The sequence below is a fragment of the Ambystoma mexicanum genome, chromosome 2q (genome assembly GCF_040938575.1).
Source record: "Ambystoma mexicanum isolate Mex_15411 chromosome 2q, UKY_AmexF1_1, whole genome shotgun sequence".
Taxonomy (NCBI): domain Eukaryota; kingdom Metazoa; phylum Chordata; class Amphibia; order Caudata; family Ambystomatidae; genus Ambystoma; species Ambystoma mexicanum.
Genome location: NC_090924.1, coordinates 1,168,821,189 through 1,168,836,327, shown reverse-complemented (window position 1 = coordinate 1,168,836,327; position 15,139 = coordinate 1,168,821,189). Strand labels below are relative to the sequence as shown.

The following is a 15,139-nucleotide window of genomic DNA, read 5'->3' as shown; positions in this document are numbered from 1 at the left end:
ATTATATCACACAATTAGTCTTTAATATCCAATATCCATGGGAATTAACTAAACTGTTTTTTAGTATCTGAATTTTAACTGTTAATATTATGTATTTGGAAATATCTCAAGAGATGCTTATTTTGGAGTAGTCGACAGGGTGATCTGAGTCGTTTGTAGACCCATCTAATTTTGACAGGTAAGCCTCAGTGAGATAAATTGATTTGCCCAGGAGCACACATTTTATCCAATGGCTACGCCAGTATTTGAGACCAATCTGTAACTCTGGCACTTGAGACCATATCATCACACCTGTAGATAGTAGAAATATTGTTTGTGACTGGTCTTTTTGGCAACTTTGGTTTGAAAAATCTGACTATGGCATGCTTGGCACCCTCTTCCTCGTCCCAGAACTCACTTATGAGGTACCCAGCTCAATAGTCAGGAGCCCTTCTTTTATTTCTATTCTCTTTTCTGTTCATGGTCTACCCCTCCCACCAGATGTATAACACTCTAGTATCTGGACATGCTTTAGTTCAAATTGTTCTAGCCCTTGGTAGGGTCCCAGGAAGGCTGTTGGGCTGTCTTGTGCAAGTACTATACTCTCCATGCCGGGCTTGGAGTGGAACCAAAAGAATGACTCCTCTGACCGGAGCTTCTTGGCTGGGCCTTGGGGGACCTGCTGTGAGGATTGGAGTTTCGGATTGGAGTTTCGGATTGGAGTTTCGGATTGGAGTTTTGGATTGGTAAGCATTTGGAAGAGGAAGAGGAACATGGAAGACATTCTCAGATTACTTGTGTGTAATCTGCATCACTCTGCATCCTGCTCTTCCTCATCACAGTCCTTGCCTCTGGCCCCACCCACCCAACATGCAAAGAATGAGCCAAAAGGTATGGCCACTAGCTATGGTGTGCTGTTTCTTGCAGGTTGCAAAGGATGTATGTGTGAGGATGGGCTATGGGACAGACAGGGCAAAATGCCTTTGCTGGAGGACTGCCTTATAGCGCAATTGAAGCAAAGCCCATTTACCGGGAAGGCATTTAGGCAATCAAGAGTAAGCAATTCGCCAGGTCTTCAAATGTTATCAATAGCATACAAGTCCCAAAATAGTGTGGGGTTCTAAGCTAATTAAAATACACAATGTACATATCTCAAAGTGAAATATGCAAATTTAGTTCAAGTGGCCTTTCCTAATAGAAGAAAATGCACAATACAATGGAACATTGTGTTTTCAAAAAAATGGACCAAATTGAGGAGATGTTCCTATAACATTGCCTGCAAAGCATAAAAGTGCACATCTTTTAAACACAAAAATGTATATTGAAATATTCCATGGAAAACGAAATACCAAAACAAGACATGTGCTTTGAAAACATGTCCACCTGACCTTGTGGGTGTGTGCCCTGGGAGTATGAGGTCCTGGGTTCAAATCCTGGTGGCCGAACACTTGACCAAGCAAGCTTTTTTTGCATGCTGCGCTCAAAAACCCCTAAGGGTGATGGTGTCCGCTCTGTGAAAAGTGGGCTGACACTGCCTACCCACATATACCCTCAAACGGTACCCTTAAAATCATCACAGAACCAGGTAGAACAACACTGTCAGTCCTGCAGCCGCTCTTCCCACATCCATGGACCTGGTAATTCCCCATAACCAATGTATCCTCTCCTTAGCCAACCCCTTCACTGTCAGGTTTGGCTTTCAGCAATACTTTGTTTTATAAAGAGGACTTCAAAAGTTCATCATTAAAGTACTCCAGAAATATAGGCATCCTTACAGAAATATGCGAAACTAAAAGAGTACAACTGTTGTTGTATTTTCCCCCATCTTGAAGACTACACATCCCATTATGCAATTGAACAAAAGGATAACAAATGTCTTGTAGGGTTTCAAGATTTAGACGTGTAACAAAAGATCATGTGGAAAGGTAACCTGGGTGTTTTGCATCATTTGACAAAGACATACTTCATATGATGTGAAATGTGATATTCTACAAAACAATAAACGTATTTGACACACCAAAAGTGAAAACATTACAACTTGCGAGATAGTTTGTAACTTTTTTTGTTAACATGTTTATATATACACTTTAGAGCGACATATCACATGTAGCGTAAATAAACATAGAGTTCAAGAGTACCAAAGGCATTATTATTATACGATAAAACACATTACCTACATAACAATTATAATAAGTCATTAAGATAACTCAAGCATCCGAAAACACAGAAGAGAATAAAAAAACACATCAAAGCTAGGATATTTGCCTAATATAAAACCTCATAGGACAAACAGTTGTAATTTGGAGAAAAAGCACTGAATTAATCATTCAATGTGATGAGTCGCAGCAGCCCTTCTTTAGCATGCAATATTGTATATTCATTTCTCTTGCTCTCAGCTTAATATCATTACACGTTTTCCTGTGTTCCTTTATGGTTTTCCCATAATCATTAAAGAACATGATCCTGCGGTTATTAGCCCACATTATCCTCTGGTTTTCTCGAGCCCTCCTAATAATCATTTCCTTGACAGGATATCTCCGAAAACATACTATAAATGTTCTGGGAAGTTGACCAGATTGTGGTTTGTGGGCTAGTGCCCTATAGGCATGCTCAATCTCCAAGGGTTTTCAGGGGGTAATTCTAACAGACGAGGCAACACTTTTTGCAAAAACTCAATAGGTTTTCCTTTTTCTACATCTTCTGGAAACACGGTTATTCTGATGTTGGATTTTCTTTTACAATTCTCCTGATCAGCAATCTTTCTGGTTGTCACAACCGCGGGTTCCTGGCGGTTATGGAACAGGTGGAAACATGGCCACCAACGTGCTGTGCCGTCACGTCTCCTCCCAAATTGTCTGTTGACGGTCTAGCTCTTTCCAAGATGGCCACCGCCTAGTGTATTTATTCTTTCCACTTTGGGCGGCTCGGCGCGTTGCAACTTTCTTGCTACCCTTCGTTGTCACGCTCCTTGTTATTTCCCTTGGCGGTGTTCCGCCCATTCCTTGCCTAGTTTTTCTTGGCTTCTCCTTTTTCTCTCTCTGCCTCCCTCCGGACTCTCCTTCACCCCTTGCAGTTTCTCTCCGGTTCCCGCTTATCATTCTCTTCCTCCTGGTTCCCTCCGCTCTCTCCTGCATCTCCCAGTTCTGTCTGTGTCTGGTCATCGGACTGCTACCTTTGGACGCTTGCTTCCCTTCTCTGCTTCCGGATCGCTGGGATCGTCATCTAGAGGGGTTTTTGTGCCGCAAGGGCTTTTCCCCTACTCCGTCTTGTCTGTCGCAGAGGGGAGTCTCTGTGGACCCGTTTCCGAGGTCACAGTGGCTTCCTTCCGAGGCCGGCCTTACCTACTTAAGAAGAGCAAGACTCCCGGACATCGCACTCGTCGGAAGAGGCTGGACTACTCCTCTACATCAGGTGAGGAGGAGGGGGAATTTGGAGACACTGTGTGTTTGAGTGAAGAGGAAGACATAACCGAGGTATTGGTAAACTTACCCACTCAGTCTGATAAACCTGAAACTGGTAGCTAGATCCAATTGTAATATCAGTGATGGCACTTCTACCTCTAAAACAACAATTTTATTTTAGAGTAGTTTGTAGTTTGGAGTTCCTGGTGTAGGGCCACGTCTATCTCCCACCACAGGCACATGCATTCTTCAATTACTGAAGGAAGGATTCAATCTGGGATTATCAGTATCTATTCTTAGTGTACTCATGGTGCAGCTATCAGCTTCTTTAGGTTCCCATGGGAATAAACTCCAACCTACAGGATTTGGTGTCTAGACTCCTGACCCATGTTTCATTCTGTCCAGACCCATCTCAGTATCTGGTCTTCCTTCCTGGGATCTCCCCTTGGTTCGCAAGGCCTTACAATCCCCTCCCTTTGAGCCCATGGGGATGTCCATTGAAATGCCTGACATATAAAACCATCTTCCTGGTGGCTTTCACTTCGGCCTGGCATCTAGAGGGAACTATGTGCACTGTGAGGCACCATATCTAGTAGTACCCTTGGAAGCTCTGTTCCCCAGATGTCATCAAACATTTCTCCCCAAGGTGGTCTGCAAATTTCGTAAATCTCAAGAAATTGCTCTGCCAGACAGTCTTTGGATGCTTGTGGTCTCCTGCAGAAGGGATGTGACCTAGCAAGTTAGGCTGGACTGCCCCTTTTGTGGTGGGACCAAGCCTGATTTGGATATGGTCTTTCCCCTTTCTGTTTTCTGCTTGGCAGACAACAGAACGATAATTTGGAGGGTTGCCCAGTGCTGTGCCAGACGTTGAGATTAATTCTAAAACTTCCAGCCATCACCTTTTGCATTTTTCCCAAACCATCTTCCCTAGCAGAGTACCTCTTGGGCACACTAGATGTTAGGACGGCCGTCCTTACATACCCGGAGAGAAGCCAGGCCTTCCGTGCTTTCAGCAGCCTATTTCTCACCGTTGGGGGGGGGGGGCCCTCTCCAGGGAAAAAGGCAGCAGTAATGACTGTCAGTCGCTGGTTGCGGGACATCCTCTCCCTGGCCTATGGATACCTAGGCTCACCCCCTCCTCCAGGGATTCAGGGGTGTCCACCGGGGGCTATTGTGCTTTCTGCACAGAAGCCGGGGTTGTTTTCAGGACAATTCCAGGGCAGACCCAAACACCTTCATCAGGCGCTGTCACCTTAATTTACATCGATAGGATGCAGGGCGGGGGTATTGAGTGGGGTACTACTGTGAACATGGACAAGGGTTCTGTGGTCTATTTATTCCTGAATACATTTGGTGATGGCGGGTGTCCATATCATCATTGCTTGTCTGGGATGAAGAAGGGGGACACAGAGGTAATGATCAGATTACTTACCAGTAATCTTCGTTACTCCTAGTCCTATTCTTCATCATACCAGGACATGCGGCCCACCTCTGCCTCCGGACTGGTAATATGAAAATGGTCAACCTAAGGCAGTGTCAAGTAACTGCTGAATGTCGGACAAGGGGCTCTATATGCCCGCAAAGGAGGAGGCTGGGGCAGGGAAAGTAAAAAGGGTTCCTTAGAAGAGGTAAGGTTACCTCATAAGTAAGTACTGGTACGAGGAAGAGTATGCCTAGGAGTAATGCTACAAATCGATGCATAAATAAAGTGAAGCAATTCATTAAGTTGCGCTGTAACTCCTGTACATTTTTTTGTTTGGATAAAGGCCACTAGAAGGGGCCACATTGATGGTGACATTCGGAAACCTCTACTATATTAAAAGTGCACTTCTCTTGGTAATCTTATGTACTGCTGAAACAATCAAGGAAGGATTCTGCAGGTTCACCCCTGGGACTCTTAACAAGATGTAGATTTGTAGATTGTGGGGCTGTCCATTAAAAGGAGTTTTGATTGGTGAGCAGAACCTGGTGAGCTGGTACGAGATACACACGTGTTTGGTCAGCACGCAACCTTGCCTGTTTGAGCACAAGTCTGGCACGCTTTCAAAAATAAGGCCGCCAGCCACGCTTCCAAAAATTGACCAGTTTTCACTTATGTGTGCAATGCTCCTCCCCTTGCCTCGAGTGACTTCTTTGCTGTGTCTGCAGTGTCTTGTGGCAGCCCGTGCATGGAACTCGGATCTAAACCGGGACATTCTTTCTTCTGTCAGATCCTTTTATCAGCGTGCCCTTGCTCGTTACCAGAAGTCAAGTGTGATTAAAAATAGTCTGCGCAACGCGCAGCAAGATAAGCGTTCAGTCATAAGCAACACCTTTACATATATTCATGCATGCCATGACGCATAACGTTATTCGCTGCTAACGTGAAAGCCCCCTCCCACACCGCCCCCCCCCCAGCCTCGCTTGTTCAAATGAAGACTGTCAAGTATTTTGTCTTGAGGTCTACTTGTGGCATATCTTTTTGCGGCATTGGACTAGAAATGCCCAGTACTGGGGGCATAAAAGGTGATATCTCTAACATCTAATTGTCGAGCGTGTTCCACGTCTTCTCCATTGATATGTTTTTAGGGGAGGCATATTTTTTTTTTACAAATGTTTATTTATTGTTAATTTGAACAATGGCAACTGCAATGCAAGTTACTTTATGGCAGCCTGATTTAAATCCCATGACCACACTAGCTTTGTACAGCGAGCTTGGCCAAGTGGCTGATTGTCAGGAAAAATGACGTGCACTTTCACACACTCCTGTAGGTATGGACACGCCCTCATTTCAACAAAATGGAGGACGTTCTGCGCAAACATGTCTGCCCTTGGACTGGACGTTGGACGTTGGATTGTAGTAAATACATGCTTCATCAAAGGTATCTCATTGTGGCCTGGTGCGTAATCTGTACATTTTGATTGTGACCCTGCAATATATACATACATTCCCCGATTGTCATGTAGTCCGTTATTAACATTGTCTTTATAAATAAATGAAGATCAATACCAACCGAAACCAGTAGACACCAGTAACCAGTTACCAAAGTCAACTGGAGCGAAATGAAATATTCACAATAGCATTCAAATGGAAATCTTGGAATTTGGGGTTAGCATGGAATCAAACGTAGTTTTGGCCGATCAGTGCGGCTTAAGCCAACTACAGTCAACTCGTGTTAATATGAGTAGATGGGCAGAGGGGCCTGACTGAACTAAATACTGCATTCCCCCGCTTTGCTTGCTGTGTGTATCCATCCACATGCCCCTCCCCCTTACCAGACTGGCATGGGGTTGGAATCGTAATAAGAGGTGGCATATGTCCCCTCCATTTTGAATAGTGTTTTTTGTGAATTGTCTCTGACCTCTCCTAGTAATGACCTTTTCAACATCCTGCCAATGTGTAGGCCTCCTGGACCTCTCAACACCTTGTTCCCTGATCTTGACACGCTTCTTGAACCTCTCCCCACAGAGGCTGGTATTGCCCTTCCGAGTTGACCTCAATTTACCCCACAACTCTTTCGCCCAAAACCTTGAATTTGATTCTCATCACTCTGACCACTCCCTGGCAATCATCCACCACCAAAACCCAAATCCATTGCCACTACCATGACATTCCCATCCTATTACGCTCCATCCCCACATCTATTCTCTCCATCTGAGCACTCACTTGTTCAATGTAATGTCATGGTGGACAATAGCAGGAGAGCGGGCGAACAGAGAGGATGTGTGTATCACAGCTCCAGCGCTGAGAGCGCAGACAGTGCACCGAAGTGCACGATGCAGGGGAACCACAGTGATATCTCAGCAGGAAAATGATGATCGAATTAAACACCAGAAATAAAAGAAGAAAATGCAAGCACAAGATGACCTAAATAGAAATTACAAAAGAAAAGATTCAACTTCAAGGAAAGATACACAACGCCTCAGCTAAGAAAACTGATTTAAAAAGTTGATTTTCAATGCATAGCAGAGATAAGAGCCATACAACAAGGAAACCAAATGCCAAAGGAAAGGGATGAGTTTCAATTTACAACTGAAATCACTCAAATATTGCAAAGGAAGTCTCTTGAATAAGTGAAAGTGGAAACTGTGATTAAAGAAAGGAAATAAGACTCAATCAACGTCAGCAGAGAGGACACTTCAGCGACATTCAGCAGACGTGGAACTGTAAGCTTTGAGATTATGTTCCCTGCAGAAATTGAAAGCAGCTGAAAGCAATCCTTCTGACATATCACAATGAAGAAGCATTGGCGATGCCAACAATGTGGGCTTTTCTGTAGGCATCTAATAGCATTGCCTGGCAATAGCTTAAAATGTATGCACAAGCCACACATGTTGGCTTTGTCAATGCCTGTTTTGAACAGGACTTAACTGGCTTTGCCAATGCTTGTTTTTAGCAGGACTTCAGCGAGGAGACGCATGGCCTGGTAAGACATTTTTATTACACCAGTAGCGTGTTTGCAACTCTAAATTATTAACTCTCAGAAGGCTGCTTTGAACAAACACTGGCAGGTACTTTGTATGAAAAGCCTGATAGTAAGGCTTGATTCAAGCAAGCTCAAAACATTCCCATGAGGCAGTGTTTTCGGTGGGCAGAGGCAGGAATGGACATAGGTATTAGCATGGCCGTGGGCAGGCAATTTGGCGGGCTCTTAACCAAACAACACCTATAGGCTGTGTGCCTCCTCATATGCCATTCTTCCCTATCTGTACTCTAATGCAATAGTTCCGGCTTATAGCTGTCGCAAGCGACACCTAAACGCCCAAACTAAAAATGAGATCTAAAACTATCCACCGCTTGTAAAGCCTGTTAAAATATAGTGATCGTTTGAATGTTTTGAGAGCATCAAAAGTGAGGAACCACATTTCTTCTAAAGATAAAACAGCAGGAAGCACAAAAGATACATATCCATTAACCCTATATTATATTTTCACCCCCCGCCACCCTGTAGTCTTAACCTGGTCTTCTTTAGATGTTTTACAAATCCAACATGGATTCTTAAAACATACTTATTGGAGAACAAGCAACGTAGCGCTCAGATTCCGCTTCTCATACGTTTACTGACTTTACAAACAGCCTCACGTGAAAGGTTCTTTAAAAGGTTTAAGAGATTTTTGCACTGTAGATGTTTCTCGCTGTACAGGGGAGTTGTTCCCCCAACAGTGTCCAAATCTGTGACGGTAGAAGATGCAACAAGATAATACACCCATGTCACTTTAGGAACAAAATAGAATGCCTTAAAAACGAAGGAAATAATTAACAGCCAACTCCCCCAAGACCTGCATTTAACCAGAGCAGCTATTGCCTCGCAGCCTGGATCTACTACTCTAGATTCACCCCATCTCGAAGCTTCCAAATCTAAAGTGGGGGCCCGGCAGCCGACTCTCCAAGATACTCAAAGCATGTGCCACCCCATCTTCCCAATATTCAGCTAAATAGTAACTTTCCAGGTCGTTCGGAGCTCGGATAATGTATGAAGGTTTGTGGCACCCTGAGCAAAGTAACATGTTGCTGACCCACTGTCCTGGCAATTGTAGCCACATTTGCAAGTCGTCCATGGCATCTGGCAGCCCCTTCTACAGGCGCTCTACGCAACTGTCTAATATCTAGTTCTAGAACCAGTCACGCTGCTGCTGGCGTCCTGTGTCAGAAAGATGGAACATTTGTGTGTTGATGACGCAACCACTTCCCACAGGCGTGTGCCCTCCATCTCTGGGTTCCTCTTTTTAAATGGAGCATACACCATGCTTCTGTTCTCACATTAGGAGATTAGGCTAGAAAACCATCTCGAGTTGTCGGATTCTCTGCAGGTGTTGTCTCAACAACCGCTTCACTTTTCAAATGTGGTCTCAAGATGCAAGTTTCCACACAGCAGTAATTGATTGGAAAGGTAAATGTGCCTATCCAGCACAGCCTAGGTATAAGAAATTCGACCATCCCCATGGGATTGTGCACTCGCCTGGGCTTTTTTGATTTAAAAAAAAATTAAAATGAATGCTGGGAGATCAGCCTCTGAAAATGTGTGAGGCCATCCTGCACACATTTCCCCTGCTCACCGCATGACAAACGCATAGTTGCGTGTACTCTAGGAGGACACAGCCTATAGGCGCTGTCCTCCCCTGTCAAATTCAGCTGGAATGTGACAGCCTCTGGTACATCAAACCATCTCAAGAAGGGGGAAGGGTACACCTTACTCCGGCCATGGGCAGCCTAATTAAAATATCAAAGGCTCCATGGATTTGCCTTCCTATTGTCTAAACTGCCAGTGGCAGTGCATACTAATATGAGTTAATTGGAACAGGCCTGCGTCAGGCTTGACCGCAGAATGGACAAGAGGAAGGCAAGACTTGAAGCTAGTTCCCACCCTGCTGTATGAAGGACAGTGAATGGCATGTCAGTGAATGGCATGTCTGCGTCCACTATTTACCGTAGTCAACCCCTGCAGAGCGGACCCCTTTCAGAGGCACGAAGTATGTGATTTGAGGGAGGCAGAAGTCTGTTCTCACCACAAACCTCAAGGGAGACCTGCACTTTGATCAAGAGCCACAGAGGGACACTTTGATCTACAACAGACAGGCAGATGGGTGGGACTTAAAGTACATGTTGTCACCTCTTACCTTTCCTGTTGCAAAACACTTTGGTCCTGACCTCACGCATAACAGGAGATTATTGGTAGGGACCCATGATTGGTTCATTAAGGTAGGCTGAGCCTGCAAAAATAACTGGGTCCCATTTGGTTTTAAAAGAGGGCTGAGCTCCTCACTTAGCAGATCATCTGATGATTTCGAAAGGAGTAAGAAGAAGGACTCATTTGGACCCTGGCTGAAGGTACAGTCTGCCTTACAGCTTCCACCAGTGCAGGAAGGCCAGGATTTCCAAGAGGGAAGCAAGATCCTCCCCTAAACATCTCCCAGGGAACAGAAGGGAGATACCGACCTCAGAGGACCCGTCCAGCAGCTCCAGAACTGGTACCCAGCCAGCACACAGCGTGCAATGCTAGGTTCTGCCATCAAGCTTCCTAGGTGGGAAGCACCAGACCAAAGGACAAAGCCGTTGCATGCAAACACTCTCCTCAGCTTTGGACCGTCCTCCTTAAAGAATGACATGTGCCCAGTGAAGAAGCTTGGAGGAGTGCCACAACCAGCGTCCATCTTTTAAGGACATTTTTGAGGCAGTTGAGCCCTTGAACCGCGACCGGCTGTGCCACTGATTGTTGTCATGCCGCAGTCACTAAAGCAGTCCGAGAACCCTCGACCAGCCTCCCAGATCTACCAACCAGCACAGAGACACTGATTCTTGCACTGAGCCGCCATATAGGCCATCCTGCAGCCGTCTGTCCAGCCTCGCTTGCCGAACTGCCTGCTGCCTGATACCCGCAGTTGTCTCCCATCTTGAACTTTGTTGCAGGAGCTGCAAAGCGTCCTGGAACCGACTTGCCGCTGTCGAGCATCAAGATCATCTGAAGCACCAGGTACATTGTGGTTCTGCCCCCCCTGGTCTTTCTACGAAGGCTCCTAGTGACATTTACGACCCCTTGCTTCCTTGGTGCTGAAACCAAATAACCTTGTACAGTTAAGACTGATTGCTTTACCTCAGTATCCATAGGGCATCCCTTTGTGAAACTGTCTGTCCTATGTGTTCCTTTACAGGGTGGGTTATCTTTTTTAGTGTGCTAGAACTGTCTGTTGTGACAATAATCAAATAGATATTTGTATACAGCCTTGACTGGACAGTCCCTTTTATTATTGGGTAATAATTGTATTTTTGCTGTGTTTCAACTAACCAACGACCCGCGACCTTGCAGAGATAAGCCTGCCGTTCTGTCCATGTTAGCAAAATTGGACAAGGAGGTTTATAATTTGCGTGTGTTTTCAAACTGTTCGGATCCCTTCTGGTGTACTGGAGGTGTGGGGCTGATTGATGGTTTAGAAACTGATGTTCATCCCTGGACCACTGGTGCCCGGAAGTTGATTTGTCACATTAGGAGAGTTGATAAATAAAAGGTCAGAGTCCTTTGCTTGCCCTACAGTGTACCTACAATAATTTTTTGCATGATCTGCCTTTTATGAATATTAACATTAAGGAAAAAATACATTATTCTGGGTCTCACACAATAAAGTTCTACAGTACAGTTACCCTCGCAGATCTGCCATCCCTAACCAGATACGTTAACAATGTTGGTTATTCCAGAAAATGCACAGCGTGCTTTCCCCATAAAAAAACACTCCCTGATGGATAATCAGTCAGCGTGGTCTTGCTCAACTAAGAATGACCAATGAACGTCAATGTACGTCAATTCACAAAGTAAAGGCCTGGTTGGACAGGAGTGGGATTAATTTGAAAAAGGCTGCAACATTCCAACAAATGCAAATAGACAGTTTTAAAGTACACAGCGTCTTCATGAATAATTCCGTACATGTGTCATTTGCAATTACAATCAGAGATGCAGACACAATGTTTGCACGAACAGCACGCGCACCACAAGAATCCTCTGATTCTGTGCACCTGATTGGGAGTGGGGTGCATGTAATTAAGCAATGGCACCCGTTACAGATGATGCAATACGTGCTGGTATGCGCTCAAAAAGCCTGATAAGACCTGATAAAATCGAGCTCAAAGAGCTCCCATGAGGAGGAGTTATGGCCAATGCCGCAGGGCCGCCCAGGGCGAGGCAGAGTAACTGGTGTTACCATCAGCAGGCCAGGATAGGGGCAGCCCAACCCCCCCCCTTGTCTGCTCCACTCCCGTCCTTAGCTGCAGAAACACGCAGTCTCTGCCACACAAAGCTGAGGAGGGGTGAGGTGTGAACAATCCTCCAAGCAGCAAGGTGCTAAGTACCTAAGGGGGGCAGACAGTCGGATATCCGGCCGGGGGCTGGCACACAGCCCCCACTACTATACACATCAAAGACCCAGGGCTCCCCTGGATCTTATAAATAAGAGCAGCATGCTCTGAGAAAACACAATCTGTTTGTGGACCCTGAACGGGGACCCAAACAAACAGGAGGTTCACTGTTTACTCAATGTCTTCCAACTTTTGCTTCTTTACCACAGAACCATCCCACACTACAAAATAAGGGAGAAGAACAAAGGAAAAGAGGTACAAGGCACTGTACAGTGCCCACAACAAGTCGTGGGACATGAGAAGGCAGCACGGGCCAGAGGGGGTAACCTCAGGACCCGGTGCCCAAAAGTATGATACTATTATGATATATGATTATTGTTATCTCCATAACTATATCTGTACAATAAAATCCTACAGCCTTTTATTGCCAACACTTGACAAAAATGTGTGAGCCAAACTATTCCGGGTGAGGGTAAGGGGTCGGCCAATACTAATGCATGCATATAGGTTCAGCAGTTATGGGTGGGCAGAGACAGGAATGGGTGGGAATGGCCATATGGATAAGCATGGCCATGGGCAGGCAATGGGTGGGTAGAAAAGTAAACACCATCTAGAGACGAGAGTTCCTCCTCATATGTCATTCCTCTTTGTTCCTCCTCATATGCCATTCCTCCCTATCTCTACTCCACGAAAACAGTTTTGGCTTTTAGGTGTCACAACACCTAATAGCCCAAAGTAATCACACAACAAAACAACGGTCGTATGACAGCAAATATTGGCTTCAGGTGGTATTTTCCTTTATTAGCTTTAACTTACCCACTGTATTTCAATATATATGTGCTACAACCTCATCCAGAACCTCTCGTTTGATAAAGATAACATTGCAGTTCAATCAGTGCCACACTATCCCTCAGGACCCCTGTATAGATTTCTGCAGAACCCCCAAGTTTTTCTATATTCTGCTCAATTCACAACATCGCTGCATGAATAGAAAGCCAAGATACAGTATAAATGAACTTTGGGGCACCAATCAAGCGGACCCTAGCATATTCTCAACACATACGCCTATCCACCTGTGTTAATTCTTCATACCCATAGGGCAGCTGAAGAACCAGCTGAGTGCTGCCTCCCGGTGCCAATGGATGACCGGGTTGGAGTCGCTGCTAGGTATCACCCTTCTTCCAGCACTTCAGCTTGCCGGCAGTGCCAGAGCGTAACTTCCCTGACATCCCCTTAGTGTTCAGAAGTTGCGAAGAAGGGTGTCAGCAGGTAAATGACTGAATTCACCAAACATGCATGCAGACACTTCAGTCCATGAACATAAAAGAAGGCCACACATAGTGCTGATTGCAGAAACATCAGGTTGCTAGAAACGTAGTTGCCATCTTGCAGTGGTGTTTTGTGATTTTATTGAACGATACGGCACATTAAACAAAGGCAATTACTGTTATTAGATATATTTTATGTAAATATATCTATCTTTTATGTTTTTTTAGAACATCAATTTAATATTATAATTTTTAGTAGCGAAACAAATTCATGTATTGCTACCTCAAGTATTTCATTTTGAATGGGCAGCTGCAATGCACACAGTTCAATACTTTGCACCAAGAAGATGCGATGCAATGTCACGATTCACTTTGGTTCCATCAGTTCACTGCTGGGTCCTACGTCTCTGATGTAACTGGAGCTGTCACAGTGATTACCCCAGGACCCTTGGGACAAGGAAGCATTATGAGCAGATGATAACAGCAATGATACTGTGCACCTTATGTCAGCACGTAGCACATAGGGAACCTAGTACATTCCTCATAAGAGGAAGTTGCTAAAAAATTCAGTACATTTTTTCAATCATCTGGTGACTTTCAACATACAAAACCTTGTGTTGTCAAGGGATTACAGTGGAAAAATATAAAGTAAAACATGAATTTTGTTTTGCCTAATTGGCATACTGAAACAAAGAAAAAAGTTGACACAATAGTGTTTCGGACTATTGCATTTTGACAGCTTCAAGTGCAACAGCCTTCATCAGGACGTGAATTGTAGAATAGATTCCTCACAGCCTGTGCTTTGTATCTACAGAAAATGTAATTAATAAAATTGAGTCTTCTGCATCTGAGACATGTATAGAAAGCTCTACAAGTAGCTAAGAATCTGGTCCCCTTGGGGACAGACAAAGCTTACCGTTCTGCATAGGCGTAGCATAGAAAGTTTGGATTCCCGCCAGGATGATCGCCATACGTGCGTTCAACTGTGGCAAAAATGCAAGTGCTCACCTGGGAAAAACATACACAGGACGGTCACTGCTGGGGTCTTTTATGTATCTCATTTGGCATAAAGACATAGTAATCACCTTATCAGTAGTAGTTTACCATGCAAAACAACCAAGGAGTTACTGGTACCAAACCAGATTTCCACATGTGCTGGCTAATCCAAGAGCTAATTGGGGAAAATGAAAACAAGCATCGCTTTGAACAGCTAGTTCTTAAATAAATGAGAGTGGGATCTATGTGTGTATATATTGTTACATTAGTACACACCGATTTTTTCTTTAGGGCCAGGCTTTCCAACGTCTGCCCAGTTGAATAACTTCGATGTGAGTTGTGACAGTGAACAATAATGTATTGGTTGTTCTTTAGAATTTGGCAAGCGAGGAAGGTATGGAATGTTGACGTTATTAGAAGATAGAGGGATTCCAGATAGCAGAACTCCATTTAACATCAGGAGATCCACTGTGCCTTCAGCTATATTCTACAACCTGTCACTCTTTTCTCAGTGATGCCCGCAATACTGGTCCCTTAGTATAATAAGGGACCACCAAACTGACTGGTGGAGATGGACCTGCCAGTGCTCTTGAAAATGTGAGGTACGCTTCACTGGACTTTGAGGGGAGGTAGACTGGAGGTTGATGCCTACTGGCTCCTGGTAAACTAGG

The 15,139-nt window shown here is 44.7% G+C and overlaps 1 protein-coding gene across 1 annotated transcript in view; it reads left to right on the top strand.

The window, feature by feature from the left end:
- The window catches only part of ASB4 (ankyrin repeat and SOCS box containing 4), a 279,612-nt gene that overhangs the window by 660 nt on the left and 263,813 nt on the right, over positions 1-15,139 (top strand). The gene's annotated exons all lie outside the window — the stretch shown is intronic.